Genomic DNA, 15,527 nt, shown 5'->3' with positions numbered 1-15,527 from the left:
ACTCTTTGAAGTGCAGGGCTATGGAATTCTTTTAAATAAGGTGAATTCTAGGGAGCTTGTGACTAGTGAGTCAGATTTGTGGATTTCTACATATAGCAGGAAAGATACTCAAGGCTATGAGCTTGAACATCACGGAAGCTCAGTTGGTTGGAGTCCCTTGGGTAACACCACAGCAGCTAAACTCTACTATGAGCTCTGGAAGACTGGAAGCAGCTAAATTTAAAGATTCTGTCAAAGAAGAATCTTTTGCTCCAAGAATTGAGGCCCCTGTCTCCACGATACAAAGAATCACCTGGGAGTATGACTCAGTGGCCCTACTGGCCCCAAAAGGGCAGATATGCCAAGTTGGGATAAGGCCAAGCATGGCGAGAAGAAGTTGGCAACATTTCAGATTCATCATCCCAACAGAGCAAATCAGCTACTGAGATACCCGACACCCAGGAAGAGGTTCTCTGGGCACCTTGGAAACCTAGAATTCTGCTCTCTGGGATTCTGATGCCATGGACTATGCTGGGACACTATGTTGTGATGGAGCCATCCTGCTTTTGAGGCCACAAAGATACATGAACAAGGATCTTTGTGGAGCTTGGCTATAATATTAGAAAGAGCATACATGGACACTAATAAGGGAAGACTTAAACTACTTATGGCCTGATATGCTAGGCTGGAATACTAAAAAGCCATAAAAAATGATGATTAAAGAGATATATTTCTAAACATGGAAGATATTTGCATAAGTCATGCAAAACATCAGATTACAAGAGTATAAGAATGATCCCAGTTTGATGAATATTTGAGTGCTTCTTGTGTATAGAAAAATACACACCAAAATGGTGATGATCTAAATCATGGGACTGTGGATGATATTTTTATTTCCTTCATCATATTTTTCCAACTTTTCCAGGTTTCATGCCATAAATAGAGTTAATGGGAGAATGGGCAGATGGATAAAAAACAGGGTTGGTCAGTTTCCTTGTTTTAGTAACAAGGCTACTTGAGTTGGCCAACATCTTTGAAGGGCATGTCTAACCATGAGAATTTTCTGCCTTCAATAAACCAAGGATTCTTGTTTTTGCCTAAAGAGATGCTCAATAACATTGATATGCCACAGAGCATTGGAAAATATGTATGCTTGCTTTATTTTAAAGAAAATCTAATAAAAATATCAGAGGCTTATGAGTCAGGTTAAATAATGACAATGCTTCATCCTCTTCCCAGCGCTAATTGATTCAGTGATAGCAAGTGAACCAGGAATGCAGGCCATGCACATTTTCCATGTCTGGTTCTGGTGTCTCATGTGTAAAATGGGGCTAAATCACAATGGAGATTGGCTCCTTTGCTTTCCAGTCTCCTTATTGTGGCCTCAGGAGGAGGGCCACTGAGGATAAGTCTTGGGCAAGAATATTTGTTGGAACACAAATGGCAGTAGGTCAGTGGTTTCTCTGGCATTCCATTTTTCTGGAAGTCTCTGTGGCTGCTCTTGCTTGAGAACAGATACTTCCTGAAAATATTGGGAAGGACTAATTAGACCAGCTCTTGTTATAGCCCTCCAAGAGAAACTTACTTTTACTTTCCCTGGAATTTTTTCTTGGCAAATACCTTTCCTTGCCATGAGTGGGGGGAATGAGAGTAGGTCAAGAGGATTAGGAGAATGATATGCCAAACTCTCCAAGTGATCAAGTGTGCCAGCTCTAGGCTCAACTGTGCCAGCTCTAGGCTGAGGAAGTTCTCCACACACTCAGTTTCATTCAGCTAGTATGTAGGACCAAGACTTTTAGAGTGATCATTTGCCTGGACCTACCCTCATTTTTATACATTGTGTGCAAAATAACAGATTTATAATGAATTTTATGCAACTTTTAAATTATAGAGAAAATTTAAAGTAGTGTCACAAATCAAAAACATAATGTATTCCATTTCCACCCCAAGTGGGTGTATTACATTCAGTTTTGACACTAACTACCCAGAGTTAGCATACACCCCACAGGTTAAGAGTAAAGTCCTCCACAAGATTGCCCCCACTTTGAATGCCAGTCACAAGTCTTAGGGACTACCCATACTTCTGACTGACAGGCTATACTTTCAGAACTTTCCACAACACCCTCAGGTTTGATTTGTTACAGCTCACAGAATTTACTGACAGCACAATATTTTCTATTATAGTTTTATTATAGAGGATACAAGTCAGGAACAGCCAAATGAAGAGATACATAGGGCAAGGTCTGGGGGAAAGGAGGAGGATACAGAATGTCTATACCCTCCTTTTGCAGAATCTGAACATATCATTATCCCATGTTCACCAAGTAGGAAGCTTCTGTGTCTAGAGACTATATTGAGATTGCATTATGTAGGTATAATTGATTAAACCAATTGAACTCAATCTCCAGGTCCCCTCCCCTTCCCAGAGGTAGGGCCGGCCCAAAGTTGCAATTTGTGGGAACACAAATGGCAGTAGGCAAATGGTTTCTCTGGCATCACATGGTTGATCTTTTAGGTAACCGGCCCCCATCCTGAAGCAATCCCACAGTGAGTTACCTCATTAACATAACAAAGATAATCCTTCAGGAAATTCAGGGGGGGTTTAAGCTCTCCCAGGAGCCAGGAACAAAGACCAGATAAATTCTCCATTATATCACACAATATTACTTAATTTCTTTAGTTAATCTTACTGGAGGGGGATCCCTGGGTGGCTCAGCGGTTTGGCACCTGCCTTTGGCCCAGGGCACAATCCTGATCCTGGGATCGAGTCCTGCATCAGGCTCCTGGCATGGAGCCTGCTTCTCCCTCTGCCTGTGTCTCTGCCTCTCTCTGTGTATGTGTGTGTGTGTGTGTGTGTGTCTATCATAAGTAAATAAATCTTAAAAAAAAATAATAATCTTACTGGAGATCTTTGTTTCTTCAAACTGCATTAAGTACCATCCAATGTCTTTTCACTTAAATTTAGGACTCCCTTTGGCATTTCTTGCAGGGCAGGTCTACTGGTAATGAATCCCCTCATCTTTTGTTTATCTGAGAATGTCATAATTTCTTCATTTTTGAAAAACAATTTTATCAGATATCAAAATCTTGATTGACGGGTTTTTTTTTTTCCCTCCTTTCAGCACTTTAAATATGTCACTGTACTGGCTTCCATGGTTTCTGATGAGAAATTTTTAATCTTATTAAAGCACCCTTGTACATGACAGTCACTTCTCTTTTAGTCTTTAGCTTTCAACTATTTTATTATAATGTGTCTCTATGCGGAGCTTGTTGAGTTTATCTTACCTGGAGTTTGTTGAGCTTCTTGGATGTGTAGAAACAAACTCAACAGATGATTTTGCAAGATCAGTTAGGGAGTTACTGTAATAATTCAGGCAAAAGAGATAGTGCCAGCTTAGACTAAGGAAGATGGTCATATGCTAAATATATTTTCGGGGCAGAACATTAACAGTTTTGTAAATGGATTAGATATGTGTGAGAGAAAGAGAGAGCAAGGACAATACCACAATTTAGGAACCCAAATAACTGAGGGAAAGAAGTTACATCACTGAGTTGGGGAAGGCAGGGAAGAGCAAACTTTGAATAGAGAGAATCTCAGGAGCTCAGACCTGGGCATAATGCATTTGAGATTCCTATTAGATAGCCAAGTGAAAATAGTAGTGTGTCTGAAATCTAGACCTAGAATTCAGGAGAGAAGTCTAGATCAGGGCTATACATCTTGGAGTTGTCAGCATAGAAATGATAAAGAAGACTGAGAGGAGTGGTCACGGGGTAGAAGAATATCAGAACATCTGATATCCTGGATGCCAATGATGAAAGTGTTTCAAGGTGGAAGCCATCATCAAATGTGTTGAATGCAGCTGATAGGTCAGGTAAGCTAAGCACAAGCAATTGGCTCATTGCACATGTGTTGAATTGAATTAACTTAGCCAGATTCAAAGAATCTCTTGGCTATTTCTCAACCCCTGTGTTCCAGTGAAATCTTGAGAAACACCGAGTGCATATTTGCTTGTTTTTCCTCTTAGGGCATTAGGGGATTTGTTGTGCAGCATAATAAATCCACAGGATGGGGCTAGGGGTCTGGGGTAGAGGGATGGGGGGGGGGGGGTTGGGTTCAGTCAATAAAGCATCTGCCTTCAGCTCAGTTCATGATCTCAGGGTCCTGGAATCAAGCCCTGCATCAGCCTCCCTGTTCAGTGGAGTCTGCTTCTCCCTCTCTCTGCTCATGCTCTCTGACTCTTTCAATAAATAAAAATCTTTAAAAAAAATCCACAACTTAACCCTGACTTGCAGCCCCACAGTCCCTCATGGGCCAGCTCCCTACCTTCCTTCCCACCTGGGGAGATCAATCCACAAAGACAGCACTGACAACTTACATACTGTGACAGGCACTTGATAACAACCAAGTTAAGATAGAAAGTATTTCCTTATTGACCCTTCAAAATGGCCTTTTTTTATTGTTATTTTTGAAAGAGAATCATTTTATTGATTTTGGAAAGTCATCTACTTTAGTTATATTTCTAAGGAAGAAAGGCTAAATTATAAAACTCTTCTCCTGCTCTCTGGATATGTAAAAATAAAATTTTAAAAAGTGGCTCTCCCATTTTATGGCAATGTGTATTTGTTTGACATTCTGTATGGGTGATTTTGGGAGCCAAATTTAAAAAACAGTACATATAAAGCACCCAGCAAGGTTCCTGAACATTCTGGAAGCTCAGCTCTGTCAGTTACCTTTCCCTTTTTCTCTTGTGAAGTTCATAATCCTTGTTCTTAAAATGGGGGCAATAGTTTTAGTTTTCAGAACACTCACACAAAAATATATCTAACCTAAAAACGAATATAAGAAAATCTATTCAATCTCATTAGGAATGAAAAGACCAGAAATTAAAATATTGTTATACTAGAGGGATTTAGTGATCCTGTAAACACCAAATTCTGAGACCATCCAGCTGGCTTTCTCCACTCAACACACAGAACACTGGCAGCCAGGAATTCACTCTTCAGATAAAAGATGAAAGAGCCCTCTCTGGGAAATCTAACAAACCTCCCCTGACCAAAAAAAAAAAAAAAAAAGTCCTGAAAATACTGACATGGGGCCAACCAGAGCACCCTACAGAAAAGGTCAAATGCTAAGACTACAAATTAGCTCTTTAGACCATGACTCTGACAAAGGAGCAGACAACCAAGTATAACCCCACACTTGACAAAAGCCTTTACCATGAGTGATTGAGACCAAACAAAGAGGAAAAAATAGCACTGTCAATGAAGGATGGACTATGATGAGGAAATTAAATAATACTGTGCTAGCTGCTAAAACAATCAAACCTGTATGGAATAATGATTGTGTATAGTATAAAGCCCAAAAGGGAAGTTCCTGATATGTAAGCAGCTTTCCTGCAAATACTGATTTAAGAATATTGGCTCCTTCCACCTTTTGAAAATTTGTGATTTGTATTCTTTTTTGTAGTATGTTTCCAATATTGTATAATGTCCATGCTGATAAAACCTGGATTTACTCATTTATATCTAGATAATAAATAAGAAAATCAAGATAATCATTAACTGCCAAGTTGTTCAAAAAAAAAAAGGAAAAGTAATTATAGCATTCCATATAGTTCAACTTTGAGTCCCATCTTTAAATAGCATATGTACAATAACAATGTCAACACAGAATAACAATCAACCAAAATCACACATAACCTTTTGGGGAAGATATGGTTGGCGATATTTACATTATAGAAGGGGAAGAGCCAATTTCTCATCCTCTGTAGTGGGAAGGCCATAGATAATGCCTGAAACTTAAAAATAAGAATATACACAAACATATTATTTAGAGGCAAATACAAAAAAATTAAAAAGTATGAAATTAGTTGTTTCCAAGAAAGGGAACTTAAACTTTTCTATTTAAAGATTTTACTTATTTACCCATAAAGGACACAGAGAGAGAGAGGCAGAGACATAGGCAGGGAGAGAAGCAGGTTCCATACAAGAAGCCCAATGTGGGACCTCATCCAGGGACTCCGAGATCACACCCTGAGCCAAAGGCAGGCGCTCAACCACTGAGCCATCCAGGAATCCCTTAAACTTTTATTTAAAGATTTTATTTATATATTTGACAGAGAGAACACGAGCAGGGGGAGGGGGTGAGGGAGAAGCAGACTCAATCCCAAGAACTGTTGGATCACGACCTGAGCCAAAGGCAGACACTTAACCGACTGATCCATGCAGATCTCAAGAGTGACAAACTTTTTAGACCAAGTGAGCATAATTTTGATTTTTAAAAAGAAAAATGGTAGGCAATACTTGAAGGTGTTAACAATGATTGCCCTTGAATAAGGGGTTTTTGAACAAACTTTAAAAATATTCATCTTCCATCTGTATTTTCTGCATAATCTAATATAAACATGGCTTACTTTTATAATTGAAATATTAGATAAAGTTTAAAAGTAATGTAATGTGTCTTTCTATCTCAAAATGAGTGTTCATGGGCAGCCCAGGTGGCTCAGCGGTTTAGCACTGCCTTTGGCTCAGGGTGTGATCTCGGAGTCCCTGGATGAGGTCCCACGTTGGGCTTCTTGCATGGAACCTCTCGAGGGAGTGACCCTCGAGACCCAGGATCGAGTCCCCTGTCAGGCTCCCTGCATGGAGCCTGCTTCCCCCTCTGCCTGTGTCTCTGCGCCTCTCTCTGTTTCTCATGAATAAATAAGTAAAATCTTAAAAAAAAAAAAAAAGAGTGTTCATGAGGTTAAAATTGCTCTTCTAAATGATAGAAAACTTTTATGTTTGGCCCTTTTGTAAAACATACCAGATTTGACCCTTCTCTACTTATTTTCTTAACTTTTCTTTTTAATTCTTTTTTCTTTTTTTTTTTTAATTATTATTTATTTATGATAGTCACAGAGAGAGAGAGGCACAGAGACACAGGCAGAGGGAGAAGCAGGCTCCATGCACCGGGAGCCCGATGTGGGATTCGATCCCGGGTCTCCAGGATCGCGCCCTGGGCCAAAGGCAGGCGCCAAACCGCTGCGCCACCCAGGGATCCCTCTTTTTTCTTTTAAAGTAGGCCCCACACCTAGAGTGGAACCTAATGTGGGGCTTGAACTCACAACCCTGAGGTCAAGACCTGAGCTGAGATCAATAGTCGATGCTTAACCAACTGAGCCTCCCAGGTGCCACCCCCCCCCCTTTTTTTAACAACAACAAAATAAAATAAATGTCTCTCTAGAAAGGATTGCAACTTGTAGGACCACTTCAAGGCAAACTTGACAAGTAGTTAGAATACCCAGCAAGGCCACGTTTAACTGCATGTGTGACATTTCCCTCCTTCCAGCACCACTTCTGGCCATTTGTTTGGCCTCTCTGCCACAGTTTTATAAGAATTTCAAGGTCAAAAATGCATACACCTTCTCTCCTTTCTTCCCAAATTCCAAATATTGGGAAAAAATAATTAACATTTACATAATCCTTTATATGACTCTCAAAAAACTTGTCTTATCTACATTCCATCCTCACAATGCCCACAATGCCCATTTCGGGAGTGCTTAGTCATCCAGAAGTATGACCTCGAGAGTTGTCTTTGTTGTGAAAACGTCTGTAGACGAGGCCAAGATGGGAAAAAAGACTGGGCATTCCATCAAACAAGAAACAGGAGGGACACACAAGAAATTTCCCACTGCAACAAGTTGGTGTGCTTCTGGGAGGAGTTTCTGGAAGCAGGCTTTTCCCTTGATCCATGGCTAAGTAGATTTCAACTCACCTTTGCTAGATGAGGCATCAGCCAAGACTGAGATTCCCCCAAAGACTGGTGCTCCATTCCTTGGCTTTCGTTTGATTTCTGTGCCTCTCTCTTGTTGCCCTAGCAACACATATTAAACCTGGAGACTTTTTCATTTTAAATATTATTCGAAGTAATAAAAACAGGACTGGGAGGATAGGGACAGGTGAAAAGAGATTTTTACCTCCAAATTTTTCTAAGACATCAGACTTTGAAGTAAGCCTGTGAAGTAAACTAAAAACCATCACCACCACCCCCAAACATTTCCCTAAGTCTTTATCAGCAAAGGTCAGGAGTAATGGGGTGGTAGGTCACTGGTTGTAGACACTAAAGAAGCTTAGGGCAAGAATTGTCTCCCTGGTCCACAGCCAATTTGGGAACAATGGCCCTCTGAAAAACCAAATCCTTTATAGTCTTTGAAAAAATCCTGCCTTCAGGGGATTTGTATATGAGAAGAGAGTAGTATTTCCCCTCTGTGGCAAAGAGAGCCAAGAAGCCTCCTTGATAAAGAGAGATTCAAATATTTTAACCGGAAAATAAGAACAGTATAATTTTACCAGAAAACCTAAACCAAGGCTAAGAAGAGATATTAAAACTGCATGTGAAACTTAATTTCCAACTTGCACTGTATACCGCAAACAAACATACTTGTTCAAGGGCAGAGGCATGTTTTTCCAGCCACTGTGAAAGTCTCTGTATTATGAACACTGAGTGGGACAAGGGACAATCTTCACTTATTTTCTAAAAAAGCACAAAGTCATTCTTCATATGACCAGTTAGCATAATGCTAAGTTGCAAGACCACAATGGTGAGGAGTGTGATGCTAATAGAATTTGTTCCAAGATAATAGCTTTGTCCTGGTCTGGCCTGATAAAAGGATAAAGACTTGTAAATAATTGCTGGTTTACTCATTTGCCTCACCAGACTCTATGCCTGTGGTGTGAGCAGAGCCTGCCCTCATATACACCATCACTTAACCCAATGCCTGGTGCAAAGTGATTGAGCAATAAATATAGAAGATTAAAGAAAATGAGGAGGAGACACCATTCCTCAGGCTACTGTTGGAAATACCAGTAGTCATAGCCAGAATTTTTAACAGAAGCTTTGGAATAGATGAAAATCTCTTTGGAATAGACTCTGATAAGCACTAGAAGTGGGAGGTTGAGGAGACCATCCGTGTGCCGCAGAGCTAGGTAGTAGGTAGTGCTGCTTGTCCTCAGATGTGGAGATGCTAATTTGTACTCTGACGTCCAGGCTGCAAAAATACCTGATAACAGAGCCAGGACTTTTCTCAGAAAGTGATTCAGCAGTTTGCCTGAGACTGACCCAGTTTTAGCACAAAAAGCCCGGAGTCCTGAGAAATGCCTCGGTCCCAGTCAAATCAGAGCAACTGGTTGCCCAAGAAAGCAGGTAAAGAGACACTCAAGCACTCAGGCGGGTAACAAATCTCAGGTAAATTCTACATTGTAGAGCAAATAAGAGTATACTCTAGAGTGGGATGTTTGAGAACAGAAAATGCTTGTTCTACCATGAATGTATCTTTGTAATCAAAAGTTTAATTCTGCTGTCCTGCCAGGATGGTATTAGCTGCAGAATTCTCTTGGGGTATCTAACATGACCTGTGAGTTCACTTCAGGGTTCCTAAAATAAGATCACCTATAGATAAGAATCATTTAAATATCTAGATGCTAAAGAGAGTTTGCAAGAATCAAGAGATGCTAAAGGGAGCCTGTAATCACGAACTTTGGCATAACTGATACTGAGCTTTTAAAAAAAAACAGTGATGGACTATATTAATCAATTTATTCTTGAGGCTACCTCAGAAATTTTGAGCAGGCCATTAACTTGCCCTCCTACTTTTTTAAAAAGAGGGCATTATTTAGTTCATCTAAGAGCAAATCAAACTTTTTAGACATGAACTCAGTGGGAGGAGCTAAGGCTCAGCCCTGTTTTCTCCATTTTGCTCTTCTCCCCAGTACTCATTCCCTCCTCTGTAATGTCAATGCGGTGTTGGAACAGACTCTAGAAATAAACATATGAGCTTGGACTCTAAAGAGAGAGCATCTATAGAGATCTTTCCATTTATTAAATCAGATACATACTATAAAGGCTTGGGTTCTCAAGTAAAAAAATAGGAGTACTAGCTTGATATTTCTGGAATAGCTACTAACATTTAGTGGGATTTGTATATGGCATTCTAGAATTGCCCCTATCCCACAATTTCTGGAGGAAATTTGTTCTGACGTATTTTCTTTTTAGTTCTCTGTTAAATACTTCAAGTTTTGAAATACATAACAAGCAAACTCTAATGATGCAGAAAAACTACAGAACAAAAAAAAAAAAAAAAAAAAACTACAGAACACACCACAAATTACACACAAGGTCCCCAAGACTTCCTGGGTAAGATGCTTCAGCAGTTGCCTTAAGAGTTTACCTCTGGATGAACTTGCATCTCTACCAGTAGTTGATTACTCATTCAGTTTAATAGTAACTGCCAATGAAGAAATAGTAACTGCCAAAAAATAAATAGTAACTGGCTAGAGATTTAGACAAGTACAAATTAGTCTTACATCAGTTTCACTCAGCTTTATATTCCAAATTGCATGTATTTCTTGAAAGCAAAAAGATACATTAAAAACCTTGATTTTTTTATATGAGAGGCAATATTCACCTGATACATATATTAATACATACTCATTCATTGTAGTAACCAAAGGCCATTATAATCAGTGTTGACATGGACCCCACTATATTCCTTGTTTCTAAGTTATCAATAAACTTGGCCCTTTTGGAGTTTTATGTTTTAATTCCACTTTTTTTGCCTGAAAGAAACAATATACAAGAAAGAGGGCTTGGAGTTTATATTTTGTTTTTGTTTCCTTTTCCTTTTCCTTTGAGAGAGAGAGAGTACACGCACGCCCATGTGCAAGTGTGAGTGGGCAGGGAGGGCAGAGGGAAAGGAGAGAGAGAATCTTAAGCAGGCTCCACGCTGAGTGCAGAGTCCCACCCGGAATTCAGTCCCACAACCCTGAGATCATGACCTTAGCCAAAATCAAGAATTGGTCACTTAACCAACCAAGCCACTCAGGCACCCTTTTGAAGTTTTCATTTTGGTGCTAGACTAGCAGTTGGAAAATACTGGGATTTGTAAATTGCCTACATATTGACATAGGAGCTATTGCAATGGAGATTGGGGCAAATACATGACAACTCCTCCCTGACAATAATAAGTAGGTGGGAAAGTAAGAATTTAACATGAGAAATTCTGGGAAAGAGGAAAAATGCTAAAAAAAAAAAAAAAAAAAAAAAAAAAAAAAAAAAACCTGTGTTTATTCTCTCTGAAAAAGTACAGCTCTAGTGAATTATAACTATAACTCAGTCCTTATATTTCCCATGAATTAGCTTTTACCCAACAAATATAAGAGGATAAATGATTACTGTTCCCCCTCTAGGAACATCTGCTTCCAAAGGAATTTTGGCAGAGTTTACAAGTGATGTCAGACTGCCAGGCACAAAGATTACAATCTGGTTAATTCTTGCCCTGGCATTCCTACCTCCAGAGGAGCCTTGTTTAAATCCATGCAAACCGGAGTTTGAAATGAATTACTATACATTCTTACTAGAAAACAAACAAACAAAAGTTTGGTAACAGAAAGTGCTCAGAACCAGAGTTTTACTGAGTCTCTTAAATATTTATATTCAACATTCTACAAAATATCAATTTGTAAAAATGTTTGGGAAAATAAAACCCCAAAGAGAAATGTTTCCAGTCATGTTGTTCACCATCAATGAATACTTACTGAATAACTAACTTCTCCAAGATATAAGGAGTCACTAGGCTCTTCCTTTGCAGACCAAAGCTATTATTCACAGCCTAGCTATACTTTAACCATCTAGCTGGCTGATTGAGATTTCATAAGATCCTATAGTTCCTTTCTTCAGCTTCCGAAATTTGGTTACGAAAGGGGCACCTGGGTGATTCAGTCGGTTAAGCACCTACCTTTGGCTCAGGTCATGATCCGAGGGTCCTGGGATCAAGTCCCACATTGAGCTCCCCACAGGGAGCCTGCTTCTCCCTCTGCCTGTTTTTGCCTCTCTCTGTGTGTCTCTCATGAATAAATAAATAAAATCTTTTTTAGAAAGAAGAAAGAAGAAAGAAGAGAAGAAAGAAAGAAAGAAAGAAAGAAAGAAAGAAAGAAAGAAAGAAAGAAAGAAGAAAGAAAGAGACTAAATTAATTCAAGACAGAATTAAGTGAAGGGCTTCATGAAAGTCAAATGAAAATCAGGTTTTAACAGCCAAAATAAGGGGGGTCTGGACAGTGGCGGGGGGTGGGGGTGAGGGAGCAAGGAATGCACCTTGTCTGGCCCACAGGAAGCAGCAACGTCTCCCCTCAGCATTTTTTCTTTTTCCAGATCAGAACTTGGCTGAGTTGAAGAACCGAATGTACCTTAAAGATTTTTTTGGAAGATGATGTGTTATCGTCTTATTGTATTTCAACTCTTGAATCATTATGTTTTGGCTGTCACCATTTCATGAAGTCAGTTGATACACTGAAAAAGAATGTGGCTTTAGCAATCAGGAAATCTGGTTGGTAGGCTGGGTCCCTGGGCCCCGGGCTCATTCCTTAACTTCTTCTCAACATGGAGAGTGCAGATGCCTATTTTAAGTTCTTTACAGATTTATGATGATGATCAAATAAAGTCATATAAATATAGCTATACAGTAATTTGAAGTAACATGAATGAAAAACCTTGTGAAAAAACGATTCTCCATTCGAACATAAGGTGTTGCTATCACACACATCAGTTCTAGCAGTTTACCTCAGTTAATTTTTATATTCAGAGAACTTGCCATCATCAGTTCCCTCAACATCTTCTATGAAGTCAGCAGCATCGGTTCATTTTAACGAATCAAGATATTCTTTTTTTTCCCAAGATATTCTTAAATTGATTGCCATAGAAAAATGAGTCTGCTCTGCAAACACCAATTAACAGGGAAGTGACCCTTGCCTGTGGCCAAAGTACCAGGACCCCGCCATCACCCTGCCCTGCAGTTCCCATTTGGTCCAGCAGTTCTGTAACCTTGATTCCCCCACTTGATTTCCCCATTTGATGTTCAAGAGTAGGTTAACTCTGTTTCCCAGAAGGCAGAAGCCCAGTGTTACTACTGTTAACCAAGAAGCTGAAACAAACTACACAATGATTATACTCCCCCTCCTCCTGCCATTGGACAGGAACTCCCAACCAGAACCACAAAGAGAGAGTGAAGGAGAGAGCGAGCTCAGGAAAATGTGACCCAATGGTGAAGGAATGTTGTCCCCCTCCTCCAAGTAAATACAAATGTATACCTCGTTATCAAAGAACTGTCCAAAAGGGTTAGCAGGCCCTGGTGTTAAGGAGCCTGCTGACCTGTCTGTCACTCACCAGCCCCCAAGGTTCAGACAAAAACTCAAAGGCCATAGCAGTAGAAACGATAGTGGGATTTTTTTTAATTTTGTTTTTTTAAGAGTGAGATATTGGAAGCTGGCTCCCATTCCATGGCTATGAGCCTTCCTTTAAATATAAACAGCAGCCAGAGCTGAGAATGACTGCCATATTTGAATGCCAAATAAACACAAAATGACAAGCACAGATTTTTGGCTTTATAGTAAAGCTTGGTTTTTCAACAACTCCTTTTGTTGCCTCTAAAGACAATGGTCGCAGTGTTTCTGAGCCAGATCCTGGGCCTCTAAGCATAGCCTCTCTTGCCGCACCCCAACCCAGTTTGCTCCACAGGCAGGATGAGTATCCTCTTTGGGTTTGAAAACAAGCCATCTCTCTCCTCCTGGCCGGCTGCTCTGGAAGTACTTGTTGATTGAAACTACAGAGGATACCAAAAAAAAAAAAAAAAAAGAAACTACAGAGGAGTGGCATATGAAATTGGGAATGTGCAGGCCAAGCCCAGGGTAGTCTGATGCAGGACATGCTCGTGATTTCTACTGGTTGGGAAACAGTAGCTTAAACTGGGAGCTCTGCAATGTGAATCCTCCAATGAAGACGCTGGAGGAAGCAGAGGATTTACCCATTTCATTAGTTCATTGTAGGGTTAGTTTTTTCTTTTTTTTAAAGATTTATTATTATTTATTTATTTATTTATTTATTTATTTATTTATTTCAAATAAATAAAGCATGAGCAGGGGAAGAGGGTTGGGTGGGGCAGGGGGAGAAGCCAGCTCCCTACTGAGTGGGGAGCTCCATGCAAGGCTCGATCCTAAGCACCCTGGGATGATGACCTGAGCTGAAAGGCAGATGTTTAACTGTCTGAGCCACACAGGTGCCAGGGGTAGTTTTTCCTAATTGGTGTTTATCATTGTCTTCTGTCACTTTGGGGTAATGCTAATTGACTTAACTGGATGGAACCAGGGGGCTTTCTGCTCTACTTCCCATCTAGCAGTTAAAACAGCCCTCAAATTCTCTTACATGGCTGAGTAAATATCGCAGATGTTTACACAGGTAAGTATCTAAGTGCAGATCTATGGGCCACCCCAGTAAGAACCTGTCTGGTCGTGTCTGTCACCTCCTTCTAGGACACTGCCTTTTTTGAGGTTCCATTCCAGGGTTTCAAAGCTCTGTTGTAGAAACATTTAAATGCATAGGTACATATTTCTTACTTTTCCCACAAGGATTTTTTTTATGTTTTGTTTTGTTTGGTTTGGTTTTGTTTTTTGCTGATTGTTAACCTCAAGGAAAATTGGATTCAAAATTATACACTAACAACTTAATTATTATTTCTATAACATAATTAATTTCTCATTCTAAGCATTTGCTTCAATAAGCTTAGTAAGTTATTAAGAGAAATGATTGAAGCATAAATACAGTGGCATTTACTACCAGGTTTCTATCACCTCCAAATCTGTGACAAAAGTAATCTAATGGACTTAATGCCAAATGTAGCACCTTCACATTTTGTCTTTGTGAAAAAGGAATGATTACAGCCCCTGACAGTGCCTCCTACGTCTACAGCTCTATGCTTTTCACGGTCCCCCTAAATAACCATGACCAGGCTTGATCATCAGAACCGACCTTATGATGGGTTTATCATCTCCATTTTATAGATGAGAAAACCAAGTTAGCAAAATGAGGACATTTGCTAATGGCCATACTCTCTATCCATGGGGCAGAACTGTGATCCAAACCCACATCTTCTTGTTACAGAGCTAATGATCCTTTAGGTGGCATGCTATATGGGTAACAGGAAAAAAATGATACAATGTTTGTCAACCACCTGGTGGAGCTGGACATTCTATATACTGCTTATTGAAACTTAGGAAAGAACACATTTCTTCATCAAGTTCAAACAGCTATGTTGTGCCAAACTAGAGATCCTTATTCATTCAGAGTACAAGACTTAAATCCCTCCAAGAATTATCTGAAAAGGTCATTTTCAATATAACGTCTCTTTATTCATTCATTCATTTATTCACTCACTCACTTTTTTACTTATTTCCTTACTTCTTCACCTACTTATTTATATTGGGAAAATGTTGCTTTCTCTCTTGCTCTAATCAGCCTCAACAAAATATAAAATAGTCTAATATTTAAAGTATAAGAAACAATAAGTTCAGGCCACTTCTCAAGTATGTTGTGAAGGGTAAATAACAAAGATTAATATGATGCTTAGCAACCACACCATTCTAAGCAATTCTACAGACATCTATAGCTAGTTTCAATGAAATATATTTATTTGTAAATATTAACTTACTTCCAACTCAAATTTCATATTAACCTACTTCCA

At 39.5% G+C, this 15,527-nt stretch overlaps 1 protein-coding gene across 1 annotated transcript in view; it reads left to right on the top strand.

Annotated features, from left to right (window-relative positions):
* The window catches only part of DTNA (dystrobrevin alpha), a 371,751-nt gene extending 359,277 nt beyond the window's left edge, over positions 1-12,474 (top strand). Inside the window, exon 25 of the mRNA XM_049112772.1 lies at positions 11,893-12,474. The gene's annotated coding sequence lies outside the window, so the exon portion shown is untranslated. The remainder of the gene's footprint in view (positions 1-11,892) is intronic.
* The last annotated feature ends 3,053 nt before the right edge of the window (positions 12,475-15,527 follow it).

The sequence above is a fragment of the Canis lupus genome, chromosome 7, assembly GCF_003254725.2.
Source record: "Canis lupus dingo isolate Sandy chromosome 7, ASM325472v2, whole genome shotgun sequence".
Taxonomy (NCBI): domain Eukaryota; kingdom Metazoa; phylum Chordata; class Mammalia; order Carnivora; family Canidae; genus Canis; species Canis lupus.
This window is presented reverse-complemented; position numbering and strand designations above follow the sequence as displayed.